The following is a 17883-nucleotide window of genomic DNA, read 5'->3' as shown; positions in this document are numbered from 1 at the left end:
CAATTCCTATAAAAGTGAATCCCTCATGATTTTTTTTTTTTGCTCAATAAATAGTTACTGGGGGAAAGTTGGGGGAATCCTTCATGATTTGAAAGAAAAGTTTAACCCACGTATTATTGAATAAATGATTGAATGAGTAAGTGGCAATGACTTCGTTGTTACTCTTCATGGAAGTAATCAATGTGGCAAGAAACATGCAAAACTTTGACCAGATAGGCCTGTCAAGTGGTCACTCTAGGGGCTGGGATAGATTCCACTCCACCTAAACTTCACCTAAAACACATTAGTTGAAAGTAAGGAAGAAAGTACTTCCCATAGGAAATTTTTGATATAATTCCCAGAAGAAGGGTGAAAGGATATGGGAAAACAAAAACAGCATATCCATTATGGATATCTAGTCCATGTTTATGAAACAACCCAATGATCACACACAGTCTTCTTGGATTCCTGCAGTGATGGGGAACTCAGCACCTCCACTTCAACCCATTCCTTTCAATCTGAATCCTTTCAAAGCTATTCCTTACGCTGAGCAAGAATCTGCCTCTTCCTCACATCTTTCTTTTATTACTTCTAATTTTGTCATCTTGAGCTACAAAAACAAGTCCAGATTTCCTTTCCACGTAATCATTCTTTAGATAATTGGATCCTTTAGAACAATAGATAATGGTTTGTAGAAATTAAATGAAATTATCCGAAAACAATGTAGTGGAGTCTAAAGATCAACTACTTGAGAGCACTGTTTGGCTATTTCAGTGCTGGGTGGATATAAGTGGCCACTTTAACTAATTCACTATTCAAATAAGAACCTATTGGTTATGAAGACAGACTTTGAGCTTGGATTGGAATCCTGATTCTCCCACTTACAGGCTGTGGGGCACTGGAAAGTTTACTATGATCGTAGTTTCCACATTTGTATAACAGAAATAATAAGGTCTTCCTACTTGTGAGGATTCAGTAAGATAACACTTGTAATGTGCATATTTTAGGGCCTATTAAACAGTAAACATTTATGAAATGGTAGCTGTTGTAACAGTTCATCAAGAAAACTAATCAATTAATTCAGCACAGGCCCTGTGCCAGGAACTGGAATAAAGGATGAATAGGATGTCATAAGCCCTCTAAGACAACCATCATTCATATGTGTTAAATATAAGACTAGCAATAAAAACACCATGCATGCACAAGAACACTTTTACACAGGAAGTGGTATGGGAGCTAGGCCTTGGAGAATCAGTAGTTTTCCAGGTGGTAAAGCAAGCGTGGGAAGGAAGGCACAATAGAGGCAGAATAAGAAGAGCAAATTCATGGAGCTGCTATAGCCATCTAAAAACACAGTCACCAAATTCTCTGTCACATCTTCCATCTGTGCCAGCATCTGAGTTCTGTGACAGCATGAGTGATAGAACACCATGGACGTGAAACTGAGCTCTTTCCCAGCCCAGGACTTAAGAAGCCCAGGCTTTTATGTCCTGTGTCTTCCTCAGTTTTGGCACCCACTGGGCATGCTACGAAGAAACCAAGCAACCACAGGGAGAGGCCACTTATGGGTATTCCTACTGCCAGCCCCAGCTGAGGTCTCGGCCACCAGCCAGCACCGACTGCCACCCATGGGAGTAAATCGATCTTGTAAGCAGATCCTCCGGGAAACCTCCCAGCAGAGGCTTCATGGTGCAGGGATGAGCTTTCCCTGCTGAGCCCTGCCCAAATGGCAGATCATGAGCTGAATAAATGATGGTTGCTGTTGTAAGTCATTAAGTTTTGCAATGGTTTGCAAATCAGAATCATTGAGAAAGATGGCAGAATGTTTAGAGACAGGTAGATACTCTGATTTGGAAAAGCATATAAGTTGCAAAACAGAGAATGGTAGAAAATGCTCTGGAGATAGGCCATGTGGAAAAAGATAAGGACTTCCTGCAGGTCAGAAGCTTGGGGATTCACAACCATGAAGACCAAGCATGAAGTAGCAACTCCAGACAATCTCTAGTGCAGTATTGCTTATGTGATAATTCCTGGCGAAAATATTCTAGGGTCACATAAGTTCCACAGTCACAAACAAAATACATGAACATATCAAAGGCTCTTTCCACCTATATTTTTCCACCCACATATGCTTTTGTTTCCATGAAAGCCTATTAATATACTGTAGTAGTTGTGTTCTATGGGACCTACTTGGTGAAGTTCTACTCTGGCCCTTCTATCTAAGGGGATGGAAGATTTCAAAACTCATCTCATGGTCACTACTTTGGAGAGGTCCTAATTGCCCCAAAGGGTTAATGCACGGCCCACAAAAAAATCCTCCTCCTGGCATAACGGCTGCCATGGGAGAATCTGATTCAGAGACACCAGGCACAGTCAGCAGAAGAACTCAGCAGAAAAGAGGACTTACGTTTTCCAAGAACCAGATCAACGCCAGCAACGCTTTGACTTCAAAACTTCCACACCCTTCATGAAGACTTGTCAGGCACAATCTGTTTACTGCCTGGTGTATCCTAGGCTAAATAATCCCTATAAATACATGTGCTTCATCTGTTTTCCTTACTGGGGCTAGGTGGGTATTCCAAAATGTCTGTATAGCAGACCTCTACTAATTTCTTGGAGGTTCTGGACACACAAAACCATGTTCGCAACCTCAGCAAAAGTCAGTCTTGGTGGACACAATGTGAGGGATCGAGGGGGTGGTCACACATGGTTTCCATTCATTCAAGAAATGGTGTCACTGAGCACTGAACTAGCACAGAGCACACAGCAGGAAACAAGACAGATGGGGACCCTGACCTGATGGGGCTTACAGTCTAAGGGTGAGGATGGGCAAAATCACAGAAGAAACAAACACATGTGATAATTACAGACTGTGGCAAGTGCCCTAGAGGAACCCAACAAGATGCCAAAGTGAAGATAACGGAGCAAGAAGGATCTATTTTAGACCCCGTGGTCAGGGAAGATGAATCTGAGGAGGTGCTAGTTGAAGAGGAGGAGAGGAAACAGCATTTGGGCAGCGGTAGCTGTAGCATCTATAGATCTATGGAGTCAGCTGTACAAATCTTACACGTTCCTATTGAAGGCCCACTTGGATCAATGTCCACGAGAGGGAACTAGCAGTCAACTTTTAGGACCATGTTTCCAGTTCTATTGCCATGTTTTCATAGGTTGGATACCCCAGAAGAAGGTCCTGATACAAAGATTCATGTGAAAGTGATTTATTAGGAAGTATTTCCAGGGGGAAAAAAAAAATAGGGGCTTTGGAGTATGGAAAGGGAAGAGAAGGAAGCTAAGCAAGGACTCCACATCAAGCAATGAGAGGAATTCAGAGTCGATCCCACAGGGGAAGTTTGGAGACAGCACAGGTCACATCTGAGTTACCCCAATTAGAGGACAAGGGAGCTGGTGTGTTCATCCTCTGGCATTTATTCTTCAGCACTGGTCAAAAGCTGCCCCCTGGGCAATATATATTCCCAGGGACTCCTGGTCTTTGGGGCACAGGCCAAGCAGGCTCCAGCAGCCTGAAGCCACCTCGCTGACAAAGAGCCACAGGAGCTGGCTGATGGAACCAAGATTACACCAGGCCTCAGAGTGTCACAGACACTGTCTGCTACCAGTATATTCATCTGTTTGTTTCTGCTGAGCTCTCCAGTGCTTACTGCAGTCATTACTGCCTGTTAGGAGGTAATCAATACCTGGTTGAACCTCTAGGTATTGCATTCCTAACCTCAGTCAATACTGTTTCAGAATTACAGTCATGATAAAAGCAACGGAGCATTCTTAGCTTAGACTAAGAAATGACCATCCTCATCAGAGTTGGTCTAATGCAACAAAAGATTGTGGAGTCTATTGTTTATCTGGGAGATTATTCACGGAGAATCCAAATAATATAGCTAGTCTTTATAGAATTTTTAAAACATCATCCATTTTGGGACTTCCCTGGTAGCGCAGTGGTTAAGAATCCACCTGCCAATACAGGGGGCACGGGTTCGAGCCCTGGTCCAGGAAGATTCCACATGCTGTGGAGCAACTAAGCCAGCGAGCCACAACTACTGAGTCTGTGCTCTAGAGCCCGTGTGCCACGACTACTGAGCCCACGTGCTGTAACTACTGAAGCCTGTGCACCTAGAGCCCATGCTCCAAAACGAGCAGCCACCGCAATGAGAAGCCTGCACACCACGACAAAGAGTAGCGCCTGCTTGCCACAACTAGAGAAAGCTCAAGCACAGCAAGGAAGACCCAACACGGCCAATAAATAATTTTTTTAAAAAACAGCCATTCAATGGTTAATTTTAGATGAATATTTGAAGGGGAATCCTCCTTATCTTTATATTTAAACCAACATAGATACAATATAGAGTAGGAAAAAATTCACTTGATTTTTTTAAAGATAAAAACGGAAAATTTGCAATGTAATGTGGCCTGGAACTGGCCTCAGCCCTTAGGGTATTTCTGTGGAAAAATTTTAGAAGCACTGCTTGGAAGTCAATGAGTCTTTCTAAGGGAAAAGAACTGTCAGGAAATTAAGGAATTTGAAAATCTGATTCCTGAAAGACAGGCCAGATGCCAAATGTTTCTCTGAGGCTTTACACTGTGATCCCAGCTGGTTTCTTGGACAAGCACTGGCGAAGTTTGGCTTTCAAGTTTGAAAGTCAAGTCAAGCAAACGCTTAATTACAAGTATCCACTCTTGTACTATGATCAGGGCACAGCCTGTTTGAGAAAGAAATCTGACTACTTTGCATATTAAAAGTGAAAATGAGAGTGCATTCACTTAGCCAATGAATATTTATTAAACTCCTACTATGTGCCTGGCACTGTTCTAGGCACTTGGAATATATCAGTAAGCAAAAGAGATTAAACCCCTGCCTTTAGGTTGGGCTTATATGCTTGAGGTTGATATTTTTTCTTCTCTGATGCCAGGATGGGAGCCAGAGAGGCTGACACACATCTATACCCACCCTTTCATATATTTGTCTTGGGGCTATTATTGTCTTGGATAAAATGAGCTTTAGAGCCTGTTCAACTCTGCAGGATCTCTAAAAATATGAAAGAAGTGGATTTTTTTCTCAGCATCATTTTTATCCTTCTAATTCATTTCTAAACTTGCACTTCATACTCATCCTGAGGTGTGAACGAATTCAGTCACAGCACTTGAAAAGCAATTAACAATATACAGAGTCTACCAAGAATAGGCTACTGCAGCCCTGAGACCTTCCCCGCCTCCCCGGCCCACACAGTCTCTCTGGTCTTGGATTGCTGGCCAAAAGAGACTCAGTCTCACATCTCGCCCTGGGCTGTAACCTGGTCCTGTGTGTTGACTGATGTAAAAGTGTTGGGGAATTACCTTCTCCACTAGATTCTAAGTTCCTTCAGAGAATGTGCCTTTCCAAATACTTTCTGTCTGGATTCCAAACAGCCAAGGAGAGGCTAGCATTTTCTCCTCTGAATTTAGAAAACAAAGAACTAAAATCAATACCAATAATAATAACAATAATAGCAATGACCTGGGGCTTCCCTGGTGGTGCGGTGGTTAAGAATCCACCTGCCAATGCAGGGGACACGGGTTCGATCCCTGGTCCGGGAAGATCCCACATGCCACAGAGCAACTAAGCCCATGTGCTACAACTACTGAGCCTGAGTGCCACAACTACTGAAGCCTGCACACCTAGAGCCCGTGCTCTGCAACAAGAGAAGCCACCGCAATAAGAAGCCCACGCACTGCAACGAAGAGTAGCCGGCGCTCGCCACAACTAGAGAAAGCCCAAGTACAGCAACAATGACCCAACGCAGCCAATAAGTAACTTAATTAATTAATAAAAAAACAATAGCAATGACCTTAATAGCACTTCACTTTTTTATGCTTTGCAGATGACAATTCCTGTCCTATTGTTTATTTGATTCTCACTTTAATCCTGTGCAGTGAGCCCTCCGATCATTAGTAATTATTCCCCAGTGGTGGGTAGTAGCGTGGCGGTGGTATGGATTTGGTACAAGTTTATGGGATCCATGCCAGTTTTTCAGACAAAATATTGAGTTTTATGTTTTATGATTCTTTTTTGTCTTGTTTTCTTAATTTCACAACTGTTCACTGTTAAATTTATACTAATCAAAAATTTTAAAAATAAAATAGTGCCACAATCTAAAAGTCTACAACCTAGAGAAAACCCACTGTTTGATGAATAGCCTTTGAGATCCTCCCCCATGAATAGAGTTATAAATGTGTGTACGTGTATTCAAAGGGAATGCGTGATACTCCTTCTAACTCAGTTTCTCACATGACAGTATATTACTGCCACTTTCTATGATAGAAGGCATAAATCTATGTAACCTTTGTCTGATGCCTTCTACTGAGGAACCATAATTTATTGGACATTTACATTTTTGGGTTTTTGCTGTTATGTATACAATGTCACAACAAATACTGATGTTCATTACATTTGTCCAATTATCTAGGATAATTTCTCAGAAGTAAAATTTCTAGGTCAAAGAGCATGATTTTGCATGTGCGTGTGTCTTATTGGCTATCTTGGATATACAGGAATCGAGCACCCTATTTAAGACAGAAATACTGTACAAATATACACTTCTCCTGGCTATTTATGAATATGCCCATCTTCCCGTATCCAGGGCCAAACTGGATATTATGAAAATATATATATATTTGTATTTATTTGGCTTCTCTTCTTTCTTCCTTCCCTCCTGAATAATTCAGTCCAAAATCCATTTGGCAGGCTTGGTTGAGGAAGATGGCCTGATGGGATTGAGACCCAAGTGAGAAAAGCAGCCCAACGGGGTGTCAGCCCAGCAAGCTTGGGAGATTGGTTAGATATGGGCGGAGGTGAACAAATAGGTAAATATTTAAGGATAATGAGAACCAGGCTTCTCACTGTTGCAGAAGGGAATCACAAATATAGAAAAAGAGAAAGCTAAGATGAGCCATTGAATTAGAGACTCAAAGAGTCTGGAACTAATAATAGCCAAGTAACCATGAGCACACCTAGCATTCAGATCTTAGTCTCAAAATAACATCCTTCATTAAATGGAACCAAGGCTCCTCGGAGAAATGGCTCATTTCAGGGCTGAGTCAGGAGACATATAAGATAAGCCTGGAATATCTTGTTGTACTAGAAAATATTCAAAGTCCATCAAAAGGACACGGGATCAAGCTTGAAGGGACTCCCACTGGCCAAATCGAGGACAGTTTGAGTATCAAAATAAATAAGGATAATAATGGACCAGGTGCCACTGAATACATTAAGAATTCATACCCCACCTTGATAAAATACATAAACAAATGGGAAAAATAAAAATCTCTTCCTCTCAACAGAAAGCCAGCTAAAAAATGTAGAAGAAATCATGGAATTAGAAGTTCACCATTTGGCAACTGTTAGAGTAAAACTTAATTCAGGCAAGAACCATCAATGTGGGCTAAGAGTAAGGGAGGTGGAACTGAATGAGGAAGAAGATATTTACAGTCTCAAAATATCTCCCCACAAACGTACTTACTAATTATATTAATTACAAGGGGGAAAAGTAACTTTACACTGGAAAAGCCTAATACCTTGATTGAGTGACCAAAGTTAACACCATCAGTAATGGTTAAATGCAGCATCACATGCCACTCGATGAGATGCAGTGAGAAGATCAGAGAGTCACTTCTGTGAAATTCCTGCCCAAAAGGCATAACCTGAATCCAATCATCAGGAAACATCAGACAAACCCAAATCGAAGGACGTTTTACAAAATAAATGTTCTGTGGTGTTTAAAAAGTGTTTTTTTAAAAAATGTCATCCTCCAAGAGGAATCAATGAATCATAAGAAAACACAAGATATTGTAAGTGCATTTTCCACTGTCAAAACTTTACAATGGACCTTGAACTTGGCCAGCATCTACCTCCATTACTAATAAGTTTTATTACTATTGGAATAATCGCCGCTGTAAATTGAAATTTTTAAATGTCATATTTAGAGGAAAAAGCAAACGTTGAAGTCATGAATGTCAAAAAGAACTGGAGGAACTGCTCCACCTTGAAGGAGAGAGAAGACACGTGACCACCAAGGGTGACTGTGATTCTAAACTGGATTCTTTTGCTATTCAAGGCATTTGGCAAAACTTGGGTGGATTCCTAGGAGGAGGTAAAGTGGGCGTTCTTTACATTGTTCTTGCTACTTTTCTGTAAGTTTTAAGTTATTCCAAATTTTTTAAATGAATAAGAAACAAACCATTCCTTTGAAAAGTACTGAGGTCACACACTCTGGAGGAGACACAACTTTTAAATGATGACTTCTTCTTAAGTCTTTCTTAGTATATTAGTCCAAGCCAAAGTCTTTTCTTGCTATTTCCCTGAAACTCTCTTTCAACATATTCCACTTTTAGTATTTCCTCTCCTTGGATGATTCCTTGCAAGACATCCATAAATGTGTTTCACTTTGGGTTTGACTTGTCTGATAGTGTCACGAGAGCTGATGCCACCTATAGATAGTGTAGCTCATATGAACTCCCACCAAAAGAAGCTTGACTGCCTTTTCATTTTCACCTGAACTAGAGACCTGCCATCCAGGCGTTCACATCGCTATTTAGAGAAATTAGGCTGAAACTATAGGCCACTCTCAGGGGACGTGGGCACATTCAAATGACTGCCTTGTGGAGGCAATCTGCCCAGTCTGTGCCCTCATTTGACCCTCACAAGCCTATAATGGAGATGCATTATCATTTCCACTTTATAGACGGAGGGACATTGTCCTACAGAGATTAAAAATAGCTTTTGGCTTGAAGAGCAGGTGGGGTGGGAATCAGATGAACATAATAAAATAGGCATGTTTATTTCCTCAACATGGTGAGTAGATTGGCTTATATCTGAAATCTGGCTCAGGAAATACTCCCAGAAATAATTTCTATCTTCATAAAAGTCAAGGTCTTTATGTAACCCAGCTGGTGCAGATTAATCGTGATTCTGTGGTTCACAATAATAGCTACCATTGCTTGAGTACCTACTATATGTCCAGCACTATACTAGGAATGCAATAAATTATCTCATGTGTAAAATGCCACTTTCAGTATCTGCTGATATGCTCATTTTTTACTCCTCTAATTTTTGATGTAATAGATTATGTGTTGTTTCCAGATATTGAACCACCCTTGCATTCCTGCTTGGTCATGGTGTATTCTTCTTCAAATATATGCTAGATTCTATTCCCTAATAATTTATTTAGAATTCTTGCCTCTATATTCATAATTAAGATTTCTCTTTTTTTGTATCATTTTATTAACATAATGTTGGCTTTTACATGAACTAATTTAATCCTCATGACAGCGCTATAAGGTACATCTCATATTACAGATAGGGAAATTGAGCTCAGAGAAGTGAAGTAACCTGTTCAAGGTCCACACAGCTAGTGTAGTTAGGAATTGAGCCCAAGCATGTCTCCCACATTGGACAGGCTCTGGTTCACATACTGCCTCCACTTTCCAGACACAGAAAGAATTCCACACCCAGAAACAGTGCCATGCACTGATCTGGGATCTTAGAGACCCAGTGCTAGCTTAGCTCTGCCTCTCAGGTTAGGGAAGTGGGCAGGTCACCTCCCTTACTGCATTTTGGTTTTTTTCTCTGTAAATTGAGAAGGCTGATATAGGAAACCACTAAGATTCTTTCTAGCTCTGTATATTCTCTGACTTTGCTTTGTTAGTGAGTCTTAACCAGCACACCCTGAATTTCCACCATAGGGATGGAAACATGGCATGCAGTAACTTTATGTGGGCAGCGGGGGGCGGGGGAGGAGGAGAGATCAGAGAGAAGGGAAAAGGAGTAAGGGGAGGGGAGGGGAGGGAAAGAGGGGAGAGAAGAGAAGAGGTTTATAAAGGAAGATAACTTGTCTAAAGGGTTTAATTCCTTTTTACAAAAATCTGCCATGTATCCATTCTATTCCCAGCCTTTCCAATGCATTCAGCTCACCCCTACAACATATTTTTAAACACATATTAAAGTATAGACTCAGGCAGAAGTTTCTGCTGCTGATAATAATTAGACCACTTTCCTCTGGTTTCCAGGACCCACTGGTACTTGATCTCATCCTGCCAAGTTACCTAACCTCACTGACCTGCCCCTTGCTCCAAGATGCCTGGGTCACACAGTAACATTTTTGGAACATGTTCCTCTGGCACAATAAACATTCAATGCAGATTCAGTAAACATTCAATATTGGGGACCTCACTGGTGGTCCAATAGTTAAGAATCCGCCTTCCAACACAAGGGACACAGGTTCAATCCTTGGTCAAGGAACTAAGATCCCACACGCTGCAAGGCAACCAAGCCTGTGCACGGCAACTACTGAGCCCGGGTGCCACAACTACAAAGCCCACGTGCTCTGGAGCCTGTGCGCCACAACTAGGGAGAAGCCCATGTGTTGCAACAAAGAGCCTGCACGCTGCAAGGAAGGATCCCGCATGCCACAACTAAGACCCAATGCAGCCATAAATAAATAAATATTAAAAAAAACATTCAATATTCAATAAACACTCAAGAAAGTCTGGATTGCATTGGGATGCTTTTCAACACTATTCATGGTCTCAGAAGAATGTGAATATTTTCATGGTGAATTTGCCTATACCGTGCCCTTCATGGACTCATAGGAAGGGCAACTGGCTCTACCTGGAAACGAGTCAAGAACCAAGAAATAAGGTTTCACAGCAGTAGAGGGCTTTAACCAGAGTTTCAATTCCATTTAGCAAACAATGTGTTTGCGTGCCTCCTTTGCATAGATGCTGAGCTAGAAATACCCTGCGCTCCCAAGTACCCAGGAGAATTTAATTTTTCCCATAAAGTCGAATGTCACCTTGAAATGGATTTACTTTTTCTGATTAGCTAAGGCTTTCTGAGACTGTTCTGCCCTTCCTTTGATGTATGTGTTGAAGTTGGCTTCCACCAATAAATGGATTGATGATTAATTCACAGTGCATTAGAAGCCTTTGGCTTGTTCATGCTTGATCAAATTTCTAGCTATTCTATTATTCTGAATATTGCATTTTCAATCAATCACTGATTTATTGTTATTTTTGAAAAAGCACATATTCTGTTTCCCTGATCGGCATTTTTGGACGTCTCCTTGGTAGTCTATCTTGTCCTTAGGTGGATGCAGACAGGCTCGGCAGCATCTGGGTAGGACAGAATGTTTGTTTGCAAAGCAGAATGAGAGCACAAAGGCTCTGCAACTCATTGAGTAATGGGACGTGAGCAGCACAGCATCCAGTCTTGGCCACAGCATTGTGATGTATGGGCTACAGACTCCCAGGGAGGCCTTCATTCTGTCTGCAAGATGGAGTAAACTCAAGCAAAGGACGAAGATGTCTGCATTTAGTGGACATGTACCTACGGCTACGTTAGAGACAAACACCAACAGCCCTATCGAGGAGCAAAGCAGGAAACACTGTGCGCTGCGGTCAAAACATCAGGAGGCTCCCTTTGATCTCACACCTCCCTCCCAGGCGCAACCCTGTCCTTCTCATCTCTCACAGCCAGGTGCCCGGAACGAGTTGGCCTCATTTCCTGTGTCCACCTCCTCAACCTTGTCCGATATCTCACCCCCCTGCAACCTGGCTTCTGCCCTGACTGCAGAGACACTGCTCGTGACGGAGGATCTTTTTGCTGCTAACCCAACTGACATTTTTCATTTCTCATTTCACTTGCCTGCTCTGTAATTTCAATGGTTAATTTCTTCCTTGTCCCTGCAATCCTCCTTCCTTAACTTGGGTGACATTGGGTTGGGTTGACTTGGTTTTCCCCCTTCCAGAAAGCATCTTATTAATTCTCCCTGCTAACCTGTGCAAGGTGCTCTCCTTGGAATTCACCTCTTTCGTGGTTCTTTATCATCATATATTGGCCATTGTTTCCTTGTCTTTTGCTTTCATCAGGATCTGAATATATAGAAGTCGGTGACTATTTCTATTCTGTGTAACTGTATTTCTTTCACAGTGCCTGGCCCATGGTAGACTTTCAATATATACTTAAAATTAAAGAATGAGAGATTCTGAAGGAGGGACCTTACTTTGTTCATAATCATCTTAAAATTCTTATATAAGATCTTACTACATGGATGAAATTATCTCAATTTAATAACTGTTAACACTGATTCAGCGACTACTGTGGACCAGGTACTATTCTCAGTGCTTTGCATATATTAATTCATTTCATTTACATAGCAGCCTTGGAGGTAAATATTGTTTTTTTCCCCAATTTACAACTGAGGAAACAGAGAGGTTAAGTGAACTGCCTGAAGTCACTCAGCTGGTAAGTGGAAGAGCTTGGCTTTGCAAAAATCCTGTCTAATACCAAAGCCCTTTCTACTCTTCTAAGGGCTTACTTGGGAGTGTTTCCTCTCAAGTGGTCTCTACCAAAAAGTTGGGAGATTGAGAGACGAGGTTAAAAAATGTGTATTAATTACTCTGTAAGTCAGACACCAAAACCATGCGATGCTCTTCTGTGGCCATTACCAAGCTCCTTGGTTTCCAGAGCGAGACATTCCCTTTAGTCCTTTCCCAGGAAGAGAAGTAAGGGATCTAATTAGCGTATTTATGAGCAGGAAGCATGAACACCACAGGCCAGTCTTTCAGGCTCCCTCTCTGTCCTTTGGACTTGTCCTGTGTTCTTCTCTCAGCTCTCCTGCCTTGGGGTGAGCTAGCCAACAGTCACAGCCCAGAGGCTTGTGCAGGAAGAGGGCGGCACTCATCCACCCACTCCCCCAATGGCCGGGTGGTAAGTTCTGTTCACGGTGAAGGAGCTGCGGCCATTTGAGACTGGGTCCAAGCCACCTTCTCTAGCCTAGCTTTGCCAGTAATAAAATTAATTATTAGATGCAGATGCAGAGAAAAGATTGAGGACACGGGGCGGGGGTGGGGGGGCGAAGGGGAAGCTAGGACAAAGTGAGAGAGTAGCACTGACATATATTTACCAAATGTAAAACCGACAGCTAGTGAAAGGCTGCTGCATAGCACAGGAAGATCAGTTCAATGCTTGGTGATGACTTAGAGGGGTGGGATAGGGAGGGAGGCTCAAGAGGGAGGGGATATGGGGATATATGTATAAACACAGCCGATTCACTTTGTTGTAAGCAGAAACTGGCACAACAGTGTAAAGAAATTATACTCCAAAGAAGATCTTTAAAAAAATCATTCACACACACACAAAAAAATTATTTTGGGGGACCTCCCTAGTGGTCCAGTGGTTAAGACTCTGTGCTCCCAAAGCAGGGTGCCCAGGTTCAATCCCTAATCAGGGAACTGGATCCTGCATGTCACAACAAAAGAGCCCGCATGCTGCAATTGAGACCCAGCACAGGGACTTCCTAGGTGGCGCAGTGGGTAAGAATCCGCCTGCCAATGCAGGGTACACTAGTTCGATCCCTGCCCCAGGAAGATACCACATGCCACGGAGCAACTAAGCCCGTGCACCACAACTATTGAGCCTGCGCTCTAGAGCCTGTGAGCCACAACTATTGAGCCCATGTGCCACAACTACTGAAGCCCACGCACCTAGAGCCCATGCTCTGCAACAAGAGAGGCCACCGCAATGAGAAGCCGGCGCACCGCAACGAAGAGTAGCCCCCGCTCACCGCAACTAGAGAAAGCCTGTGTGCAGCAATGAAGACCCAACACAGCCAATAAAATAAATAAATTAATTAATTAATTAATTTATAAAAAAGACCCAGTACAGCCAAATAAATAAATAAATAAATATTTTTTAAATTAATTGTTTTTTTATCCCTTTACAACTCTAGTGCCCATATCTCAATTGTGTGGGAAATCAGAGCAAAGGGGATTTGATGAATAGACCCCTTAGACGTCAACAGGGTTCAAGTGGAATATATTACAACTATGTCATAGCTCATATATTTATAAGCCAAATACCATCAATTGTTGATTCCCAACCTTTCCTAACACAAGGAAGCCTTTTTAGTATCAGAAACTATCACAAACGCCCACATAAGGATAAATATATTTTCGAATCTATGGGGAATTCAGATAAGGTCTGTAAATTCAGAATTGTTTTTCGATGATTTTGTATCTGATTATATGCAGTAGTATCTATATTCATTTGAAAGACACTTACAAGAGCCCGGCAGTAAGCACTCAATAAATACTTGGCTATGTAACAAATAAATGATACACAGGATGTTTTTATTTATTAGGTCTAATGATGAGGTTCGTTGCACACATGTCCTGCAGCTACCTTGCAATAACCCAGTGGCTCACCTCTCCCTACTCCCTGCCAGGAACCTGTATCTTATGCATATTATAAGATGCTCCAACATTACAATATAGATGAGCATGGGTACCTGCTACAGTTCTAGATGAGCCCGACTTTGTTTATTGTTGAAGACCATTGTCCCAGTCAGCATTGTCCAGAGAAAGAGAACTGAGAGCGCGCGCGCGTGCGTGCGTGCGTGCGTGCGTGCGTGCGTGTGTGTGTGTGTGTGTGTGTGTGTGTATGCAGAGAGAAAGTTGGGGGGAGGGGCGGGGAGAGAAAGTGAACAAGAGAGAGATTGATTTTAAGGAACTGCCTCATGCAATTGTGTGGGCTGGTGAGTCCAAAATTCACAGGGCAGGCCGGCAGGCTGGACGCTCAGGCAGGAGTCGATGCTGCAGTCTCGAGGCAGAAATGTTTTTCAGGGAAACCTGTTTTCACTCTTGCGGTTTTCAGTAGGTTGGATGAGACTCACCCACATTTCAAAGGTAATCTCCGTGACTTAAAGTCAACTGATTGGAGATGTCAACCACATCTACAAAATACCTTCACAGCAACACCTGCAGTTTAAATCACCGGAGCCGACCTAAAGATCATCATACTGAGTGAAGTAAGCCAGACAGAGAAAGACAAATAACACACGATATTGCTTACATGTGGAACCTAAAAAAAACGTTACAAATGAACTTACGTACAAAACAGAAAGAGACCCACAGATGTAGAAAACAAACGTATGGTTAGCAGAGGAAAGGGAGGGGAGGGACAAATCAGGAGTTTGGGATTAAGATATATACACTTCTATGTATAAAATAGATAACCAACAAGGACCTACAGTATAGCACAGGGAGCTATACTCAATCTATAAGAGAAAAGAATCTGAAAAAGATATATATATATATTCTTTCTGAATTCTGAAAAAGAATATTATATATAGAAGACTATATAAAGAATATATATATAACTGAATCACTTTGCTGTATAACTGAAACTAACACATTATAAATCAACTATATTTCAATTTAAATTTTTTTAAATAAAATAAAAAATAAATAAGTCACTGGGTCCTATAGCTAAAGTGGACACAGATAACCATTACAGATATTTTTCTCCATTTCTTTATACCCACGTAATGTACACATCCGTGTCGATCGATAAAGATATAAAGGTTATTTAAACTCTGTGTCTGCTTTTCTTTCTTTATTATTGTTTCCCAATTTAGGGATCATGAAGGGAGTAATAAACTACTTGAGCTACTTTTACCATTTCAGAAAGACTGGCAAGGGGACTTCCCTAGTGGCGCAGTGGATAAGACTCCAAGCTCCCAATGCAGAGGGTCCAGGGGTCCAGGTTTGATCCCTGGTCAGAGAACTAGATCCCACGTGCATGCCGCAACTAAGTATTCGCATGCCACAACTAAAGAGCCTAACTGCTGCAACTAACACCCAGCGCAACCAAGTAAATAAATATATATTAAAAAAAAAAAGACTAGCAAGGATTTCCTGCGTTTTCTGATTCAGATAGTGTTTTTGCTTTTGTCTTGAATTATATCTGCTCCACTTAGTGAGCTAGTTACTTCAAATAAAAACAATAAAAACACTAATTTAATAAATGCACTGTATTGGAAGATCTTTAGAAACATGCAGTTTACTGTGGGAAAGTATTTAAAGGTGTCTTTGGTGGGGAAAATACTGGCATTAAACCAACACATAATGAATTCAAAGTACTGTCTGCTTTGGGTAGTACAGTGTCAAAGCCTTGGATGAAATTCAAAATTCAAACTCATTAAGCAGTTCCACGCCCAGCATCTGTCAGTCCTGTGTGCAAGAAGAAATCCATAGTTTTCTCAATGAAATGCAAACAGGAGTGCTCCCATGCAGTGGGCAGTCAAGCATGGTGGGGCTCACTGCTTCCTCAGTTCTGACTTGTTCTGCCTCCCAGACTCCTGGCCTGTGGATTCCCCACTTCTCAGCGCAGAGTCTACTCTCACCTCACCCCCAACCCCAACCCTAATCTCAACCTCCAGGGGCTGACTTTTCCACTCCACTGCCACCAACCCTCAACTCCACTTTGCTGTCTTTAAGGCAAGATGGTCATCCACCTTCACCATCAGACATCAGACCTTCCCGACCCATCCATGACTCCAGGTAAGCCACTCTCAGCCTCCTCTCCTGGGTCTATGTTATTCATGAGACGGGTACCAGGCACTACTTGGGGCACACAGTTCCATCAATGAGTCTGCTGAGCCTCACCCAGGAGCCCAGAGCCGTCCAAGAAGTATCTATACTACACAACGCCTGCAACTGGAGGGTCTGCCCCATAGCTCTGGGCTTGGGCTCACGTTCGACACATTTCTCATATTTGATATTTCTCTTTCTCCTCGCCTTTCTTCATCCGACCCCAAACCAGCAGCCATGCAGACCTGTCACTCTGCCACGGTTTCAGCTAGCTCTTTGGAGTGTCTATACTCAGAACCCCCCTGAAAGTGAATTCCACTTGATATTCAAGTCAAAGCATCTCAGCTTTACAAATTTAATGAAAATGTGTCCAGTCATTTGTGAGTGACATGATAATAGGCAGAAAAATTTGTGTGTATAAATACTGATATGTATAAGTATATATATACAAACATGACATATCATGTTTAACCAGGTATGTGTAAAATAACTAATTTTTGAGAACTTATTCTCTGCCAGGCACTGATCTGAAATCTGTGTGCAGTGTCTTCACCAGATTAAATCTTCATAATAATTTGATCAGCTGGTTATTTTTTTCCCTCCATTTTATAGATGAGGCATCAATGCGCAAAGAGTTCAAAAAGCTACTTTATGTGCTTGTCACATGTCATACACGTGTGCCTGTGAGGCCTTGCATTCAGATGGCCTTCTTTGCTCTCTTACATGGGTAATGGTCCTTGCTTTGCCTTTAGCCCAGACTCACCTGAGTGCTGAGCAGTTGCAGAGGTAGGTGATGAATAAGATCACAGGTTCTGATAGCACACTGCTGAGGTTTGGATCCAGCTTCTACAACTTACTAATTAAATCACTTTCCAGGAGTCTCTTGGCCTCAGTATCACCATCTGTAAAATGGGGATAATATGAGAACTCGCTTTCTGCAGTGGTTGTGAAACATGATAGTTGCCAGGTTGCTTGTACTACATTACACCTGAAAATGCTCTAAGTGCCACAGTGGTTAGTCCGGGAGTTACTAAAGATGGTCTGATCCAAGCTAAGACTTTTTGATTATGGGAAAGGAGCAACATATAGGTATCTTGCTGCATGAAGGAAGCCAGCCTAAGGATAAAGCCAACATACAGAATAAGGACAGAACTGGAGCTACAATTATGGCAGAAGAGTGGAGTCAGACCCCTGATCAAACTATACCTGAAGTCCGCCCTCTGGATTTTTCAGTTATGTAATACAATATCTCTTTTATTACTAAGCCATTTGGAGTTGGATTTTCCTTTCCTTGCCACCTAAGTCTCTTGGAGACAGTAGATATGGTTATCCTCCATTTGTAAGTGAGGAAACTGAGGTTCAGTGAGAGATAACTTTCCAAAGCTGTATAGCTAATACAAGACATCACGGAGGAGTCAACCCAGGCCTGAGTGACTCCATAGGCAGTGCTGTTTTCCCACCAAGTACCAAGTGGCTGGAGCTGCTTAA

The 17883-nt window shown here is 42.0% G+C and overlaps 1 long non-coding RNA gene across 1 annotated transcript in view; it reads right to left on the bottom strand.

Moving 5' to 3' along the window:
* Positions 1–17289, bottom strand: part of LOC130853963 (uncharacterized) — a 62423-nt gene extending 45134 nt beyond the window's left edge. Inside the window, exon 1 of the long non-coding RNA XR_009053926.1 lies at positions 17159–17289. This is a non-coding gene — a long non-coding RNA (uncharacterized LOC130853963). The remainder of the gene's footprint in view (positions 1–17158) is intronic.
* Positions 17290–17883: the final 594 nt, after the last annotated feature.

Source organism: Hippopotamus amphibius, chromosome 5 (genome assembly GCF_030028045.1).
Source record: "Hippopotamus amphibius kiboko isolate mHipAmp2 chromosome 5, mHipAmp2.hap2, whole genome shotgun sequence".
In the NCBI taxonomy this organism is placed as follows: domain Eukaryota; kingdom Metazoa; phylum Chordata; class Mammalia; order Artiodactyla; family Hippopotamidae; genus Hippopotamus; species Hippopotamus amphibius.
This window is presented reverse-complemented; position numbering and strand designations above follow the sequence as displayed.